The sequence below is a fragment of the Choristoneura fumiferana genome, chromosome 9 (genome assembly GCF_025370935.1).
Source record: "Choristoneura fumiferana chromosome 9, NRCan_CFum_1, whole genome shotgun sequence".
Taxonomy (NCBI): domain Eukaryota; kingdom Metazoa; phylum Arthropoda; class Insecta; order Lepidoptera; family Tortricidae; genus Choristoneura; species Choristoneura fumiferana.
This window is the reverse complement of record NC_133480.1, coordinates 14964444-14984810: the sequence shown is the minus strand read 5'-3', so window position 1 is coordinate 14984810 and position 20367 is coordinate 14964444.

The window sequence follows — 20367 nt, the reverse complement described above, 5'->3', positions numbered from 1 at the left end:
GCCTTATTGTTGGAATTGTGTTTGTATTATAACCTTGAACACATAAAACAAAGGAAATCGTAAAACTTTACTGCACAGGTTTTACAGCAAATGCATGACTTTGACATGATGGTATCTGGAAATAGGTTTGTGGGATTTAGAACAAGAATATTTAGAAAACGCTTAAACTTGAGTAGTTTCTTGGGTAAAAAATACTCTATTTAGAGCCTGTTTTACTAATGGATACATTTTATTTGAAAGATAAATGTGATGCCGTCTCCGTCTATTCGGAGAAAACAAACAGAGACGGCATCACAGATATTTATCACATTAAATTAATCAATGCATGGTTTAACAGGGGCTTAGGGGCTCTCGTACTATCTATTGATTAATTTTATTTGACGGATAAAAGTGACAGAACTTAAAAGGCAGCCCTCGTACACTTGGCTAGTGTAGAAACTACGACCCGAGCCCTTTCATTCTGAGCGGCAGCCTATGCCCTGATGTGGAAGGTATATAACTCTGGTGCTCTAGAAATCCCATTGTTCTATGCTGAACGCTGAAACGAAAACTAAATCTCTCTCCCTCCCTCATCTAAGATACTGCATTAGTTAAGGTGACCTCGTCATTGTAAGAAAACAAATAGACGCAATAAGAGAATCAATAACGCGAGATTTATCTCCGAGAGCTTATTAGAGTCCAGAGGACTAAGGAATGTAGCGTTAACAATCTCATAGATAGGCCATGTCGCAAAAATAAAAACAAAGCACATAACGACTGTTTTTAATGGTTTACGGTTAATTACATTGGATATGGCGGCCAATGGCAGATTTCTGATTTTATAAATTTATAAAAAAATATAGCATTTCAAATAGAACCTAATATTTATTTACTACGAAAATATTATGAATACAAGTTTTGAAAATTTCCGCAAATTATCAAAATCCTGCTACAAAGTGCACTAGAAATTAAGTTTATTTGAGACCGAATTATTTTTATCTTAACTCCGCGATATGTTGGCAAGTTGGTTTATGTAGACGATACTTTTGAGTCTGGGAGTACCCGTAGAAAAAAATACACAGACTAAAATCGGGTGATATTGTGGGCCAGGCTATGTCGCCAAATCTAAAGATCAATTTCCCTGGGAATTAAATAATGCCCTAACTGCATTCATTGACGGGCGAGTTGTGTGGACAGGTGCATCATCTTGTTGAAACCATATGTTTCGACTTGCGATTGAAGAAAAAGCCAGCTTCAACGTGTTGTCAAAAAAATCCGAAAAACATTTCACAGTATCTTTCAGAATTAACTCTGTTATAGCTGCTCCACGTTCTTTTTTTAAAAAGACCCTATAATGCATTTAACTGTAATTCAAACAGTACTTTTTTTAATTATAGAATTTTATACAGTAAAATAATCTTTTCGTCTGCCAGTTCTAAATATGCAGTAGCCAAAGCTCGAATTCAGCCAATATACAAAAGTCGGAAGAATGCGACAAAGTATTGGTGTATAAAAACCAAATGCGGACGCCTTCTCGCCGTTTAATATACTCCGCTGTACCGGCGCGCGCGAAAGTGCTAAAGCATTTCTATTTCGCACTAAGAAAGATATTGGATTCCTTTTTTTCTGTGCTGAACTTGGCGTAGAAAGGCTGTTACAGTGTTTTGATGGTTTTGCTGACTAAGAATTCAGATAATTCATTCCTTGTAAAACTAGTATTTTCATGTATAAATTAACCAACTTAAAATATATAAAAATCCCCGAAATTGGCAATGCAAATTTCAGTATCTCAAAAATAGCTGAACCGATTTTATTGAAACAGAGCTACTACCGCAAAGAAACTTACTTTCACGTAACAAACCGCATCGAAATTGGCCTGTCCGTTTGAGAGCTACGATGAAACAGACTCTGGTGTCAAACGTATAACATGACTCATTCGCAGAAGAAGTCACAGGTAACAGCTAGTAATTTATGAATTGTATTTTATTGTATTACACTCTATTGTACTTAAAGCTCATAAAAATTACAGTTTACATTTAGAGACCAATGTACTTACAAAGATAAACTTGTCCTAAATAGTCATCTCTTCCAGAGAACCTTAATATATATAAATCTATCAGTAACATCATCACTATCCAGTCTCACCTATAAAACTATCACCGCAACTTATATTTAACCCCAAAGTACTTGTCTCCCCACATACCCCACATATGTCACAGGCCGTACAATAAATAAATAGTCGGAATTCCGAAGTGACCAGCGTGCCCAATAAAAGAGGCAGATAAATGCGCCCCCTGCCGGACATTCGTTGTAACTGTTTGTTTTGGCCGCGATCAGTTCGCTGGATTTGGTTACAGTTACGGCGGATTGACATTTTGGTTGTAATATGAAATCCCATCAAGTTGAGATATTATCATGTGAAAAAATGCAAGTTTCGGGATGCAGTTGGGTCATTATTGGAGCTTTTCAATCAACTCATTTTCGTGGTCACTTTTTTTTTAATAAACTGTAGAATTTGATGTAATTTTCGATTGTTATCTAAACGTCCTGTACCACTACCATGAGTTTACAGTGACCTTACTCAATAGCGACGGCGTAAATTATTTGTATAGAGAATTGTACAGCGCCTCTACAAATAATTTACGTCGTCGCTATCGAGTACGGTCACTGTAAACTCATGGTAGTGGTACAGGACGTTTAGAAAACAATCGAAAATGACATCAAATTCTACAGCTTATTCTAAAAATGTTCACACGAAAATCAAACGGACTAATCGCTCGAATAATGATGACTCAGTTTTGGTTGCTGCAAAAAAGTTTTGAGGATACTTTGGGATGTCCAAAGAACGGAAGAGTAAGCCTCATTCGCTCCAGATTTTCAAGCAGATTACGTTTGATATTCCACCATTAACTATCCATGGGAACTGAACATCTGACTAAAAACTTTATCATAAACACTTAGGTTCTAACAACATTATTATTAGAGATAGAGTGACCGCATCAATCTTAGATGTACTTAATAACTTATGTGGACTCAACGACGATTTGAAAATTGTTGTTCCCAGGTTGGCTCGGAGAATTGGAAGCTTTCTGCCAATCTACAACCCAACCGCTAAAGCATGCCCTCAAGCATACTAATTTTAGAAAGAGCAACAAAATAGTTCGGTCGAAGCGGTTTGCGCGATTGTTGTTCGTTTTAGCGTTAAATCTCTCTCGCTCTCTCTCTCTCTCTGTATCTCTTTCTCAATCAAATTTTGTAATGTTCAATGTTTCATTATATACGATTGAATCTACCCAGGATAAGAGCGTGCAATTACGTTGGTTTATAAAAGTGCAAACAGGTAGTTAATTCAGCCTCACTGTACGTGTGTCCCCGTACGGACATTACAGGGTGCCTCGAGCGAAGTACAGTCGGCCCTACATTTCTAATGTTATCTGCAGTTTATTTTCAGAAGTGGCCAATATCATCATTTTAAAACACTACGGAGAGGCGGTTTGCTTGTTATTAAAATATAAAAAAATAAGAAACTTTTTTGTGGTCATCATGGCATGAAAAGACTTACTATTCTAGTTCTGGATTAAACCATTCCAAAATAATTAGTTGTATTTCTTTCTGCCACCTATGGATAGATAATATTTTTTATGGATCATTACATAAAGTCGTCTAAAAGTGACGGGCTGTGACAACGCGTTTAATCACGATAGTTGCATTTAATAAAATCAATTGTATGATCAAATAATTATTTTCTTTAATTTTATGATTCTTTTTTCACCGAAATCTTAGACGCCGTATAAAATATTATTCAAAAGATTCTATAGGTATACATGAAAAATATCGATAACTATTTCAAGATATCTGCATGTCGTGAAGTAAAACATAAAAAATAAAAATCACAAACACTATTCGTAACATAAATCACAAATGTTATCCGGTGCAACTGTACCGCATAATGCAAACAAAAGAACGACGCTGGCGCACAAATCTTAATCTTAGCATTCATTATGTGGTACAAAATGGCGAACCTGAATTTATTCTAGGTTACCTTTCGCATTTTATGAGTTGGTAGCTTCACTTTTCTGACTATACATATAAATTATTTTTTGATACGTGGGTAATATTATATTTTTGAAAACATTTAGTAGGTTAATATTTGAATGAATGCCTTTCAGTAGCTGACCTATTTGTTTAAATGGCTTATTTAATGCTGCTGAGATAAAAATTTACTCGATCATGAGTATCGATTCAAGGACATGTTTAAATTTTTTTTTTCATATCACTATATTCAAGTGTCTATGTAGAGCTATAATAAACTATGTGACTTACGCAAACTACATATTTATCTGACGTATCGTGTCATTTCATATGAGAGAAAAAGTTGCGACAACATATTCAGAAAAATCTCACCATATTAAATGTATGCAATTTGACAAAAACATTTGACGCGTCACTGCACGTCACATCAGACAAACAAACCCGGCTTCAAACAGTTTTGTTCATTATACCATAATATCATCAACATAGATTTACATTATCTACACAGACTACCTAAAAACAGGACCATTTTTAGCCTATCGGGGGCACTGGGAACTTTAGGCCACACAAGCTACGAAGTCGATGAAATTAATGAATACCCGTGAAATTAATGAATGATTTATTTGTACAACATAGGCACAGACATAGGTAAGTTACAGAGATTTTTAAGATTTAAGAGATCCTCTATCTTTTGCCTTTAGGTGTACAGTACAAATATAAGTTTATTTAAAACAATAATATAAATATTACCACCTACTTACATTCAATTGTTATCCCTAGAAAATTAAAATTTAATATCGAGAAATTAATAGAAACTAAAAGAAATATAAATTAATAGAAATGAGTGACCCTTGAAAAAATACACATTTTCTTCCCTCCGCCAGGCGCTACTTAAATTTAATTGTTATCACCAGAAAATTAATATTTAATATCGAGAAATTAATAGAATAGAATAGAATAGAATTTAATTATTGACAAACTGTGTACAAAAGATGACATAATATAATAGTTCCAACAGTTACCCAATGTGGGCGTACAATATTTATATCCCTACCATACATATTTTATCAGCTAAATACAACTATTTTTTTTACAATACTGTTATTCACTTCCTTCCGTCACATTCAAAAAATTCTTTTAAATTGTAGAAAACTTTTTGTATTAGCTAAATTTTTAATTTGTATCTAAACTGATTGCCTCCCAGAGTTTTAGATTCGACAATAATTTATGTACTTTTTATAAATTCTGGTTTTTACCCTTGGAAGAATTAAATTGTTTGTACTGATTACGTAAATTGTTTTTAAAAGCAGATTTTTTAACAATATATTCAGGATTATTAATAGAAATTAATAGAAATGAGGGGCCCTTAAAATAAATTACACATTTTCTTCCCAAATTTCCGCCAGAATCGAACCCACACACCCAAACTGGTTACAATACCTTCGCCAGTGCAATCCAGGTACCAGGCAATCATAGCAGGGTATATAATGAGGCAGAATATTACCCGATCGGCCTGAGGCGTTTTTAATTTTCCACGAGATCACCTCCCTGTTTTTTTGGTGTCTTCATAAAGGGGATATGTCTGAGGCGGGATGTGGATTTAATTTCTGGCTGGTTGGTGGATAGATGAAATGGAATTTGTTTTAATAGGTTAAATAAAGCTTGATTCGTTATGTCACCTTGAGTGACACTTAAACCTTAATAAAAACTGATTGGTTATTATAATGAACTCAATATTTTATCCGCACACATAACATAAACTTTTTATAATGCGTTCAAAAACCAGAACAACTTTTTCTAATTGTGATAATTTTTAACTATCGTATAATAACATCGAAGTCGATTGATAAAAACATGCGGCAAAATCGGACGTTCCCTGAGGAAAGAGCCAGCGTTATCCGACTTCAAAAAAGAAAGGGATTGTCAATAATTCAGTTTCATTTTTAACCTTTTTTGACCACTTCCTGGTACTCGATAGAGTTGAAGTTTGCTAAACTTATGTGAGTTTGGTGACGATACAATAAATTTAGTAGATAAGTTCTCGTGCTGCCAGGATCGTCTCCGCAAATTGTAACTCTTAACGATTAATGACATCGAATTTACATTTGGTACGGAAATGTAGAGTGGATGATAATTCAACTAAAAACTTATAGTAAAAAAGCGCGCAGGTTTTAAAAATGATTTTGTTTTATTCACTAATACAGAAGACACACAAATAGAATATAATTAACATAATTATAATTTTTAACACTATGCGCACTGATTTCTGACTAATAAATATGAACATAGAACTTTGTTACTGAAATTAAGTTCAATTATTGTTATAATTAATTGTACCCACAAAAATTTTACAATCCTACCCAAGTTCAATTTACTTTCAAACATTCAAATCCTACTCCCCATCAATCCATCACCGAAGAAATCCCTTAAAAAAAACTGTCAATTATATTGAAAACAATACAAAGTACCAGGAAAACAGAACCGCACAAGGGGCCAAGGGAACTCGAGGGCTGTTGAGGTCCTCGATAAGGCATCGATCCCTTTCAAGGACGAAGCTCTTGAGATCTCTGTTGCCTCGGTACTTATTTGAACAGATTTTTCTTGATTTAAAAATTTGTGTGGGTGAGTGGAACAGGGGACTTGAAAAAAACTTGTTTGGAATTCATGTAGTTCTAAGCTAAAGTTTATTCGCCTACAGGATGTAACATTCATATCGGTCAGTATAGGAAAGTCTGAAACTATAAGACATACGAAGATCTGTTCTCAGGAACCATGTCTTCGATTATAATAAGAAGAAAAACGTTACTGCATTTATAAATTTACAAAAAAAAAAACCTACTCAATTCGAGAATCGAGCCCGGTCATTTTGATAAATAAAACATACATTATTTCTATTTCGATGTCGGTCATAAGCAATAAATGTTACTATGAAGTACGATGTCTAGAATGAATAAAATGCATTGTATTTCATATTTTTTAATAATACAAAAACTAAATTATCAGATAGCTTCTATCAAAAACTGAGTTGTGTTTCGGCGTGGAGAGTAAGACAGCCGGCGAAATTACTAGCAATTGAGGTATCCCATCTTAGGTTGACAACGCATCAGCAATACCCCTGGTGTTGCAGATGTTTATGGGAGATGGTGATTTCTTACCATCAGGAGACCCACTTGCTTGTTTGCCATCCAGTCGAATAAAAAAAAATCTTAAAACTTTACCCTTAACCCCCCTAATATCTTGGTGATATTAATGGTATCAAATGGTATCACTATGCCTCAGAGGGTGACCAGCAATAATAATTATGAGCATTATCGTAAAATACGCGGATTTCTCTAATAAAATGTGTGATGATACCATTTTATGGGGAACAGGTACTTGGGTGTATGGGGGCTATAAATGTTATAAGATAATGTATAAAGTTTATTTATGTCAGAAATATTGAGTGGATGAGTATTTTCTAAGCAAAAGTGGCCTTTGATCATATTTTATAATAATATTGGTTACCATTAGATGTGTTTTCATTCAATGATTCCTTAAGGATCGGAATAAAAATTCAAAATTTCAAGCGCTAGGATTAGAGACATGAAATTTGGCGCGGGTTTTTTAGCCCCGGTGTTCTAAGTTTGACCGCTATGTGGCACCGTAGCAGTTAAACGGGTGAACCGATTTGAGTGTGTTTTTTTTATTTGAAATCAGGATTTCTAGCGATGGTTCTTAGACATGTTTATCAAAATCGGTTCTGCCATTTTTGAGGTATTGAACTTTTTTAGTGACAAAGTCGGGGTTTCCAAGTTTTCGTTGGTTAGTTTACTGAGCATCGTTAATGAAATACACTTCGATATTTTTGGGAATAGGTCAAATTCCCAAACCGTGGTTACCGTGGGAGAGCCATGCTTCGGCACGAATGGGCTAGCTCAACCGAAGTGATACACGCCTTACAGAAAACCGGCGTGAAGCTATTACTTGCGTTTCGCCGAGTGAGTGAGGGTACCGGAGGAGGAGGACCAACCCTAAAAGGCCGGCAACGCGTGTTGCTCTTCTGGGTGTCCATGGGCGATGATAATCACTTACCATCAAGCGATCCGTATGATCGTTTGCCTTCTATTCCGTAAAAATACCGGATGTGGCCTGTAATATGAGCAAATAATTAAAACATAGATCATACTCCTCAAAGTGAACAACATTAGTTCAGCGACTTTTAAAAATAATTAGTTTTCTAATTTTTATTTCACTTTTAAATTTATTCGAAGAAGCAATGTAAAGCAAAATGCTTGATGTTAGTAGCGTGACAGGCGACGTCTTGGGTTCTAGGATGGCGTACACTGATAGCAGTATTTATTTTTGTATGAACAAAGGAAAATTAAAAGACTCCATTATTTTAAAAGTCGCTGATCTAATGTTGTTCAACTTGACGAGGAGTGTCAATGTTTTAATTTTTTGCTCGTATTACAGGCCACACCCGGTATAATCAATCCGTCAGTAATATTTTCAAAAAATATCGGACACATATATTTTCTTTTGTCAGTTAAACAAAAAAAGTAAGGACATATAGCTTGTTTAAGTTCCGAGTGACGTCACTGGCCCCCACTCCCGAACTTTGACTTTCCATCATCCCAGAGGGCTTGGGCCGTAGTTCCCACGCGGGCCCAGTGCGGATTGGGAACTTCACACACAGCATTGAATCGCTTCGCAGGTTTGTGCAGGTTTCCTCATGATGTTTTCCTTCACCGTTAAGCTCGTGGTAAATTTCAAATGTAATTTCGCACATGAATTTCGAAAAACTCAAGAGGTGCGAGCCGGGGTTTGAACCCACGATCCTCTGCTTGTGAGGCCATAGTTCAAACCACTCGGCCACCACGGCTTTGACTCTGCCATCACGGCATTTTTTGAGTGACGAAAAAAAATGCACATCCAAAATTTTGATAATTGACAGACTAAAAATATTACCTACTCTTTTACCCATGAATCTACTCAATTTACATGGGGATTTAGTGGAACATCGTTTACGCATACGAAGCTGGGGTACACACTAGTTGGTAATATTTTTACTATACTACAACTACAAGCATCTCCGAAATCTATTAACGAAGCCAGAACTCACCCCTGTGTACAGTGGCACGCAACTGATCAATAAGTTCGCAAATTGTCTGCGGTACAGTCGAACACATTTTCTTTTACGATCGCGCACCGCTGTTTACGTGCTCTACAAAGATATGGGCGATTGTGCGGAGGCAGGAAGGTGATCAGTAAAATGGATGCGGTATTTAATAAGTTTGGGAAACCATGCTACGTCCTTACGTCCAAAAATTGACAGTACCTTAAGACGATACTTTATGGGTCGGTAGGGACAGACCGAAAAAAACATCAAATCGAAAATAATTGCTATAAAAAGTTTGATTGTTTTAATGGCTTCACTTGTTGCCCAATATGGCTATCCTAGGTTTTCCCCCTCGATGGATGTGCATAAGTGGTAGGGGGTTTTGCGGTTTTACAGTTACATATATCTCTGTAGGACATTTTAATAGTAATGCTTATCAAAGTTGTGCCTCTAATGTCCCAATAATATTATAGATGCGACAATTTGTAAGTCTGTTTGTTTGTTAGTTACCTTATGACGTCTAAACCACTAAACCGACTTAGATGAAATTCGGTATAGAGATAGTTTAAGAGGAAGGGCATAGAATAGTTTCTATCCCGGAAAATGGCATAGTTCCCGTAACGTATTCTACTTTGCTGCTTTAGTGACTAAATAAGAAACAAACAACCTGAGATATTATGTGTTGCATAGGAGATTTGTGTCTGTACTCCGGCCCAGTGGTGGTGGAGCGGTATAGCACGCAGCACGGAATGCTGATGGCCTGGGTTCGATTCCCAGCGCTGGTCTCTTTTTCTGGTTTTTCTGTGCATCTATGTTCCAGTTTGTATTTTCGATATGGATTTTACGGGATGGCCGTAAAAGTAACAAAATTTGGAGTTGAAATAAAAAATACAAAAAGACTTCAAAAACCAATCTTAATAATACATTATTTTCTTTTTTAGGGGTTTGCTGTCGTCTAGAAAGGTACGTGGAGCCAAAGTTCGAGAAACCCTTGGTCTAGTCTATTCTTAAAACTGTTCACAAACATAGCACATCCGATATTTCGTTTATCCTACCTCCAAAGCTAATAGTGATCGCCTAATAGCGGTTGGTGTAGTCGGCTCGTAAAGACATCCTCGCTTTATTGGCGCTGGCCATACCCTCCTGTGATAGTGTTTGGACAAGGAATTCAATGCCACTGTAGTGCGGGGGACGTCCAGTCATATATTGGTTTATATTTGTACCTAATGGAGAACAATAGGAGATTCTACGGGTGCATAAAACGAGGTTTTTTACCCGAGACGTTTATCATACGAGCCGCGGGCGAGGGTTAATAGTTACGAGGATAACATGAGTTTTCCGAATAAATTCAGAACAATAGAATATTGTAGAACTGGCCTTTCCACCCGAGACGTATATCACACGAGCCGCGGGCGAGGGTTAAAAGTTACGAGGATAAAATGAGTTTTCCGAATAAGTTCATCATCAGGCGGAAGATGTCTTAGAATGCCAGAATGAACGACAACTCGCCACTTGCATCCACCGGACCGCACCTCTCACAATGTCGTCGGTCCATCAGTGCAAGTAGGAGGCCTGCTAACGCTTCGTCTTCCGGTTCGTGGTCGCCGCTTGAGGACTTTTCTCTCCCAATGGTTATATAATATATTATCTAAAGGGTAATTTATGAATCCTAGGTAGGTATCTAACATTTACCGGCCTTTACCTGCTTAGGTAACCTATTTCTGACAACGGACGATAACGTTTTATTATCATACCTATATAAGTAAAATAATTATGAAGGAGAGTGTGGTCTTAATAAGTTATTAATTTATTTTTCACTTCTCGTGCTCGTAAAGTTCGTGTTTATGCTGTATCTAGGCGACATAAAATGACTTTTTATGCTCTAGTGCATAAAATAAAATCTTCGCCTAAGACCAACTTAAGACCAAGGTGTCAACAGCCACAAACAAAAAAGTTTCTATATATTTTTTAAATAATGTTTAATTTATACCTATAAAACTAAAAATTCATCAAACCAATCATGATAAATTAAAATTGAATTATAATAATAATGCAAAAAAAAGGTACATAGAAAGTGAATTATTGTTTTCACTGTTACTATTTCATTTCCTCGCAATCGAAGTGAAAAGCAGAGTGTAAAACTCGAGCATTAAACCCATTTTCCCCTCAACGTGTCTATCCACCCTACCGTACTGGCGGCTCGGATGGCTATACTCGTATGAACGTCTTGGGTAAAATGGCTCGTTTTATGCTCTCGTTGTACAATCTACTATTATTTATAACTTACTCACAGAATCCACATGCCGACTGTTGGCGACCACGAACCCGAAGACGAAGCGTTGGCAGGCCTCCCACTAGATGTACATACTTACGATAGTTACGATATCGCGAGAGTTGAGCAACCGGTGGATGCAAGTGGCGAGTTGTCGTTCATTGTGGCGTTCTAAGGGGGAGGCCTTTGTTCAGCAGTGGACATCTTTCGGCTGATGATGATGATGATTGTGTACGACTCAGAATCCACGTCCCTCGGCTATTGCCGTTTGACGAATCAACTTAGCGTGTCCTTAGCGCATCAATTAGCAAGACGCTAGCTATCATTAAAATAAGCATCCTTAGCTTAATCCAAATGTAATTACCCCAGCCGCCAAAACCTCCTATCTCACAATTAACCGCTAATCGAAACTCTCGCAATTTTTGCGGCGTCGTATGAATATTAATCGCTGAATTCGTTAATCTCGACTTGCGATAGTATGCGCGCCGGTTTCTTGCGAGTTACTGCTGCTAATTTATGCCGTGGCACGAACTATAGCATTTTAACTCCTTCGGACGGTGCCAGGGTAAAGTGTAGTAAGTGTGATTAATTAATTTTCTTTTTTTTTGTCACCAGCCTTTATGTCGTAATTTTGCTTAAAAAATGGGCTTGCCTGCTTAACTTTTTTAAGTGAAGGGGCGAACAACTATGTGGATCAGGTACGTAATGATATATTTAAAAACTTTCTTCAGCTCCATTTCCCAAAAACTACAACCATACGAAACCAAGGCGCATCACCAGTTTTTGTATCATTATAAACCTTGCGTGAAAAGTTATCTAACTGGTGGAAAGCACGGCACACAAATCTGTTGCTGAGTTTAAAACTCTGTTTGGAGTAAAGGTAGCTTAAAAATGTTTTTTCCATTCTGTACACGCATTCACAAGCTTTGGTTTACATATTAGGTAACTATATAAAAAATAGTCTAATATTGTATTTCGAAAATATGTAAAATTGAACTTACCACCTTCTACCATACAAGTTTAGTGGCCATCCGGCTTAGCCGAAGCCAAAAAGTGTACCGTCACGCCCTCCCCCCTTCCCCCCTTCTATAAGACTATGAATTTAAATACCCTCTTCGATGTCAAAGCGGAGATAACTTCTCTTATTATGTGTACTTTGAACTATGTGCTTGTTTATGTATATTTTGACTTTACGAAGTAGTTATGACTTATGATCAAGTAAGGTAGAGCTTAAAACTGAATGTCTAACTAACTGTAAGAACTACAGCCATCCAAAATTCTTAAAAAAACATTTTTAGGTATTAATACTATTTAATAATAAATTTTTCATTTTCATTTTATTTTCAATACCTACCTGAAAAAAACAGACCTCTTATAAAGGATTTATTGCATCAGGCGTTACTTTGCGGAGGTCCATATCAATGAACTAAAATAATTTCCTTGCTCACCCGCGACCTTACGATAGCTAAGCTTATGCAAAATATGCGTGTTCATGCAAATATGTGTGCGTCAGTGTAGTGTGGTGGTAGTGGTGATAGATGGGTTGTGTGATTTGTGTGTGTTCTTACAGTGTGGAGGTGGAGGAACTGCATGAACACGCATATTTTGCATAAGCTTAGCTATCGTAAGGTCGCGGGTGAGCAAGGAAATTATTTTAGTTCATTTCCCTTATAAAGGTCCGTCTGCTAGTCTGTCCGTTTGTTAGACATAAGATATTACTCAATCGATTGAGTTAAAAATTGCTACCTACACATTATGTAAGTCAGTGACTCAAAGACGGAAGTAACGTATTCAAATTAATTTCAAACATGGCGGCCACTTTTGGCGGTAAGAAAAAACAAAAAAAAGCATACCCATCGTGTGATCAAACGAAAGGGCCTAGAAACAACAATGTTTGTAATATATCCTCACATTGTTTGAGAAAAGCACTACAAACCTCGGCCAGAACAAGGATTCATGACCTCATGACTCATGATTTAATGGCCTCTGCAGTAATACTATTATTTCGGTTTTCAAAAATTACATCGTGTTTTTCATTAACTCTGCATAAAAAATCCGCGCTAAATTGTTTGTCCCTAAAAGAAGATTATAGCCGTTAAGTTTTTTTTTTAATTATCATAGACCTAGCAATTTTTTTTTTAGTAAACCTTGCTCAAAGTATTAAATAATTTTCTGTTAAAGTATAAAACCGCCTTTCAACCATCGATCTCGTGTCCTTCAAAGTGACGCCTGGTAGGGTCACAGCAAGCGAAGATATAGCTAAGATATAACAAGCACGCGCCAATAACCGTTAAATGCAATGTCCGCCCGATCGTTAGGCTGTGGAACATTCGGACTTGCGACTTTTTAAGAATTATATAAGTAATAAACTTTTATTTAAACCTTATCTGTCCAGGTCAAATTTAATTCATTTTTATTGTTCGAACTGAATTCAAATTTGTTACAAAGTAGGTAGTTTTTATTTTAATGCAAGTACCTACAATTATACCTCATACAAACCTCCGTCAACAAAAATAATTAAAAATGAAATATTCAGAAAAAAATGTTTATTACTATCCCGCTATCACGGAAGCTTTGCAATTTTCCGTGATAAAAACTATCCCAAGTCCTTTCCTGGGTCTCAAACTATCTTCATACCAAATTTAATTTAAATCGGTTCAGCGGTGTGTAGAGTTAGCAGACAGACATAACTTACGCATTTATAAAATTACACCTTGATAAATTCGTATGTGACATTCGGTGGAACCCTGTTGTTAGCACTTGCCGCACTTGAAAAAAAACTTGATGCCTTCATCAAGGCAGCAGAGGCTCCCTTGGGACAGGGTTCTACCGACTAACGGTATAGTAAGGATTTTTTTCACAGAGACCAAGGTCCCTAGTTTTACGTGTCGCCCACCTCCCATTAACGGAAAAGGCACCGGATATATTTTCCGGTTGGTTAGCCGATTGCACGGGCAATTGATTCCGGCAAAGGTCGGACTCGAACCGGACAATACCGATAGTTCAGCGATAATGTTAACGGCATGGTTTAATGTCGTGTTTTATAGGTTTATTGGGTTATTTTTGTAGGATGAGAGGTTAAGGTGAGCTTAAAGTTAAGATTGATGTGAAACATTTAAGCCAGGGAAGAAAAACGTGATGTATATACAATTGTCTCAACTTATTTTGCTCAAAATGCTTTATAATTGCTTATGTGTAAACAAATCTCTCTCTCTCTCTCTCTCTCTCTCTCTCTCTGTCAAGTTAGTGTCCCATGATAAAAAAAATCTGGGAATGTTATTTGAACTCCTTGGGAGAGTGTAAAACAACATTTAGCAAGCAAAATAATGTACTACCAGCCTCATACCCACGTGAAAAACTGAATATTTTACAGCTTTTGCAATTTAGGTTTCGAAGTTAGTTCGAATGTTATCGTGAAACAATCTTGAGTAACTACAGTAACCAGCATTAATATCTGCCACAGCGGAGCGTGCAAAAATATCTGACACGTCCTTCCGGCCCTAGAAATAGAGTCGTATCAGATATTTATGCACGCTTGTTGTGTCAGATATTGGTGCTGGTGACTGTACCTAAATGTGCATCCTTGCTTATATGTGTGTGTGTGTTTTTTTGTAGTTTCTTCTCGTTAACACAGCTGGACAAATTTGTCTGAAATTTACCATGTAGATTACCAATGACAAATAGATTACATACTATATATCTCGATATTCCCACGGGATGTATTTAAGTATGTCCCTAAAGGTTAGTCTTAAAATAATCTCCGAAGTTACTGAGATCAAACCCAACTAAAAAGCATACATCTAGATACACCTATAAATAATCTTCAACCTTCACCACCTGATCTCCAACCTTATCCGACAGCTTTAAAGCCTACATTTCTTTTTCACAGACTACCGCCGCCCGGATTGAACCAGTACGAACCAGTAGTAACTGCCTGTAACCGGTTTATTGGAATTGACCGCGTTAAGTTTTATTTGCCAATTAATTTGATGCCGGTACTTTCTGATGTTGACGGTAGTTTTATCTCGCTACGTTGCATTTTATGTGCGGCTGTATTGATTAGTTTTGCGTAATTGGATGGTGCGTGGCAGTTTAATGGACACAAAATTGTCAAAAAATAGGTACACAATTAATTTTTTTTGTTGACAATTGTTCGATCTGAAATATGGAAATTCTCCCAAGAACTAAATGCGCCGGCTTTAAGAATTAGCAAGTTGAAATGGCAATAGGTGGGCTACATCGCTCGAAGAACAGATAACCGTTGGGAGAGAAAAGTCATCGAGTGGCGACCACGGACCGGAAGATGAAGCACTGACAGTCCTCCCACTAGATAGAATGACGACATCGCGAGATATGCGGGCATCTGATGGATGCAAGTGGCGAATTGTCGTTTATTGTGGCTTTCTAAGGAGGAGGGCTTTGTTCAGCAGCAGCGGACGCCTTCCGGCTGATGATGATGATGATGATGATTTGGTTGACTTTTCGAGCAACTTGTGAAACAACTAAATAGCTAGACGAAATAAAGAGTATCGAATCTGTTGCGTAGTAACTAATAAGTAATCTATACTAAACTCACCGTCCATTTCTTTATAGCTAAGCACACTAACATCGCCGCCATTTTGAAATAAAGTGTAAAAACAAAATGGCGCCGCTATTCGTCACGCGCCATCGCGATCGGGCTATCGCGTCTCTGGAGAAAAAATTGCGAGAGGACAAGTTCCTGGCCATAAATTCATTAGACGCGAGAGGGTTTTTTTTTAAATGTTGTAGTTAGCTTTGGAAACGGTAGAGGCGTAGAGCTATAAATTGTCTGTGGAAGGAAGTTATGGTATTAATGTCGTTAGTTCCCATTGTTGTGTTCGTCTCTCTGTCACACGTCCGTATCTCATGAACTATATTAGATAGACAGCTGAAATTTATATATAACTAGCTGTTTCCCGCGACTCCGTCCGCGTAGAATTCGTTTATCGTTATCAAGCGGGAACGATGGAAATTTCCGGGATAGAACTATCCTATGCCAATCCCCGGGACTTAAACTATCTGTATACCGATTTTAATATAAATCAGTTCAGCGGTTTAGAGGTGATGAGAAGTGGTAACAAACAGACTTACAAACTTTCGCATATATAATATTAGTGGGATGGCAAAACATGCTGATTTGACGCTAAGTAGTTATTTCTATACCTACCATAGCCTAAGAAATATATTATTTCTATTCTATTATGTTCTACAAAATTCCTATATTAAGAAAGAAAGAAAGAAGACATTTATTCAAATTCACAAAGACAACAAAATTAAAACAAATAAAAAACAATAAACAGCAAACACAAATAAAAAAGCTGCAAAAAAGCAGGTGGTAGGACCACGTGCAAGGTCCGCCCGGATTGCTACCACCATCTTGCTCGCTAATCCTGCCGTGAAGCAGCAGTGCTTGCACTGTTGTGTTTTGGCGTGGAGAGTAAGACAACCGGTGAAATTACTGGCACTTGAGGTATCCCATCTTAGGCCTCTAGGTTGGCAACGCATCTGCAATCCCCCTGGTGTGGCAGGTGTCTATGGGCGGTGGTGATCTCTTACCATAGGAGACCCACCTGCCCGTTTGCCATCCAGTCGAATAAAAAAAAAGAAACACAAAATGAAAATACACAAAATCACAATTATGAATGATTAGTGTAATAGTTAAAAAGCCGTGGTGGCCTAGTGGTTTGACCTATCGCCTCTCAAACAAAGGGTCGTGGGTTCAAACCCCGGCTCGCACCTCTGAGTTTTTCCAAATTCATGTGCGGAATTACATTTGAAATTTACCACGAGCTTTGCGGTGAAGGAAAACATCGTGAGGAAACCTGCACAAACCAGCGAAGCAATTCAATGGTGCGTGTGAAGTTCCCAATCCGCACTGGGCCCGCGTGGGAACTATAGCCCAAGCCCTCTTGTTCTGAGAGGAGGCCTGTGCCCAGCAGTGGGACGTATATAGGCTGGAATGATGAATGATGATTAGTGTAATAGTTGCCATTTCTCGTACATCGTAGCACTATGCGACGCCGCGCACTGCCTCATAATTTATTTATTCTGACGACCTCACGAGTCCGTTTCTGCTTTTTCACCGGCTAATATTTATAATAAAATACGTTTTTAAAAAATTAAGCTGAAATTTTAAAAACTGAACGGGTTCTAAATCTAACCACACCGAGTCTCTAGCGATGAGATAGTGGTGTACCAAGCAAATACCACGTTTAAAACATGAAGCTACTGTGTGACTCACTCATATTAAATGATATTGTACTTAACCGTTTACTCGTAGAAGATATGCTTCCAATGCATTTATACGTAGAGCTTGTAAAACCTACAATAATTCATTTACGGAATTAGATATATTCAACCTTTCTCTTAACAGGTTTAAAGCTGCCCTGTTAAGACATTAGTTTCGTTTTGTTCGTTTTGTTCATCTAAATTATTGTTTAATAGGTCATTTATATTCTTTGTACGTGTTACTCTACTGTATAATTTAATAGTGGCATATTTGCTGGTCTATGTTTCGTTTAAGTCTTATTTTCTTAAGTTTTTTTTTCTATATTGTACCGTTTTTTGCCCAAATAAACATTAAACATTAACGGATAACTCACGTCTTAAATCGAGTTTAGTTTGACATGTTTCGGGCTAATTCGTAGCCTTACTTCCTAGGAGCAACGCGACTCGGCGGCTGCCGCAACACGCGCACTGGCGTTGCTCCTAGAAATAACTGCTACGAATTAGCCCGAAACATGACGAACTAAACTCGATTTAAGACGTGAGTTATCACTAACTACCACGAACACGTAAAATTTGAACTCCGATTGTTGATAACCGTACACCATGCAACCAGTTGTTACAGTGTAACCAGAGCTCATCTTCAGAGTGACACAACCGAGTCTAACAACTGGTAGCATGGTGTACGGTACGCGTCAGTGTGGTGTGGTGGTGGTGATAGATGGGTTTGTGTGATTTGTGTGTGTTCTTACAGTGTGGAGGTGGAGGAACTGCATGAACACGCATATTTTGCATAAGCTTAGCTATCATAAGGTCGCGGGTGACCAATGAAATTCTTTTAGTTCATTGATATGGACCTTCGCAAAGTAACGCTTGATTCAATAAATCATATCAATGAACTAAAAAAATTACCTACTTTCACCCGCGAACGCACACTATGGCTGGAAACAGTGCTCGACCGACGGTACGTCCTGACCGTCAGCGCTGACCGTCGGTTGCGAAAATTTATTCAGTGCTACGCTGACGGCGAACTGCGACGCGTGTGTACAGTGCACAGGTCGGTCGCTCCGTCAGCGAAACACTGAATGCATCCATACAATCTCATAGCTCGTCGGTCGACCAACGCCGCGTGACCGACGAGCCGGACCGGCTCGACCGACCGTACGCGCGTACCGTCAGCGTAGCTGTGTGCGCATTCATAGACTTGCATAGATATAGCTACGCTGACCGACGGTCACCGCTGGCCGTCGGTCGAGCACTGTTTCCAGCCTAAGCAAAAAAATGTAAATATAAATGCCAAAGTTTGTGAGTAGGGTGAGGGCACCAGTCATGGACAGGAACCAATAATGGAATATTTTTTCCGCTAACCCAATATTAAGAAACGGACGCTACTTTTTCTAAAACGAATAACACTTACGTGCAGATAACTGATGATCATAACTGGTAAAGTTCATGAATGGTGAGCTATAAGGCATTGGATCCTTGCTGTCCATAACTGGATACTATTGCGCTTAACATGTCCATGATTCTCCACGACAAAGGAAAAAAGGGATCCGCTACTTTTGTTGCTGACTGTACCTACTTCAGTAATTGATTGTATTATCGTTTCAGTAAGTATACTCATATTCCGCACAGATCCCTAAACCACCGTGAACCGTTTACTTCATTCTCATTTACAATACGCCGGCATTTTTATCTCTGCTTTATGTCCTGTGCGGGTAGTAATTAAAAATATTATAGGTATTTATTGCAACAAAAAGCCATTCCGAGTGTTTGTTCGTAGTCCTAATCGCTGAATGTTTACATTAATTAGCGATATTTAGCTGTTTCTGTTGTTTTATTGCTTCAATAAATTTCGCTTATTTTTTTATGTCGCTGTTAATTTTGAGTGAATTTCGCCTTGTTTCATGAGTGTTTTTGGGAAACGTTACTGTTGTTTTTTCTTTCTATTTGGAATAAAGTAAAAGCTGTATTAATAAATGATTTACTTATTTATTTATCTAGTTATTCAGGCACAAACAATTACATGTAAACATATATTATGATAGATGTACCTAATTGATGTTGTTGACATATTTTTATGATTTTGAACATGAAGCTACCGTGAGACTCACTCATATTAAATATAATGACCCGGATAACTCACGTCTTAAGTCGAGTTTAGCTCGACATGTTCGGGCTATCCGTAGCCCTTCGTCTTCGGAGCAACGCGACTCAGCGGCTGCTGCAACACGCGCACTGAGACTCAGTCCGTGTCAGTGTGCGTACGCGTGGTCAATATATTTAATATTTTATGATGTTGTTTTATTGAAAGTTCTAGATTTTTTGAGTCTTTGTTTATTCTACTAAGTTCCATCTAAATTAAGTTGGATGAATTGTATGACGCAGCTAGGTAGGGTTACAATATTTTCAGACATCTTTATTTTTTACTTTTCACGTTTTCTGGGTATATTTTTTCATGTCCTGATAGACGTAACACGTGCCATCGAACTTTGAACAAAAATTAAAGTTTTGTATATAGCTGTTAACATGCGTGAAAGAATTTTGCGTTATTCAGTATTTATGTTTTATCGTTTTTTTCAAAGTTATATAGAAATTCTTAAACACCTGTGTGTCGTAGCACCTCTACGATTTGTAGCGATATTCGTAGCATGGCTCGTAGCACTACCAAAGGTCGAACGTACCGACCAGACAGTGCTGCCATGCGTGGTGTGCCTGACAAGTCTGAGATCTGCGCCGT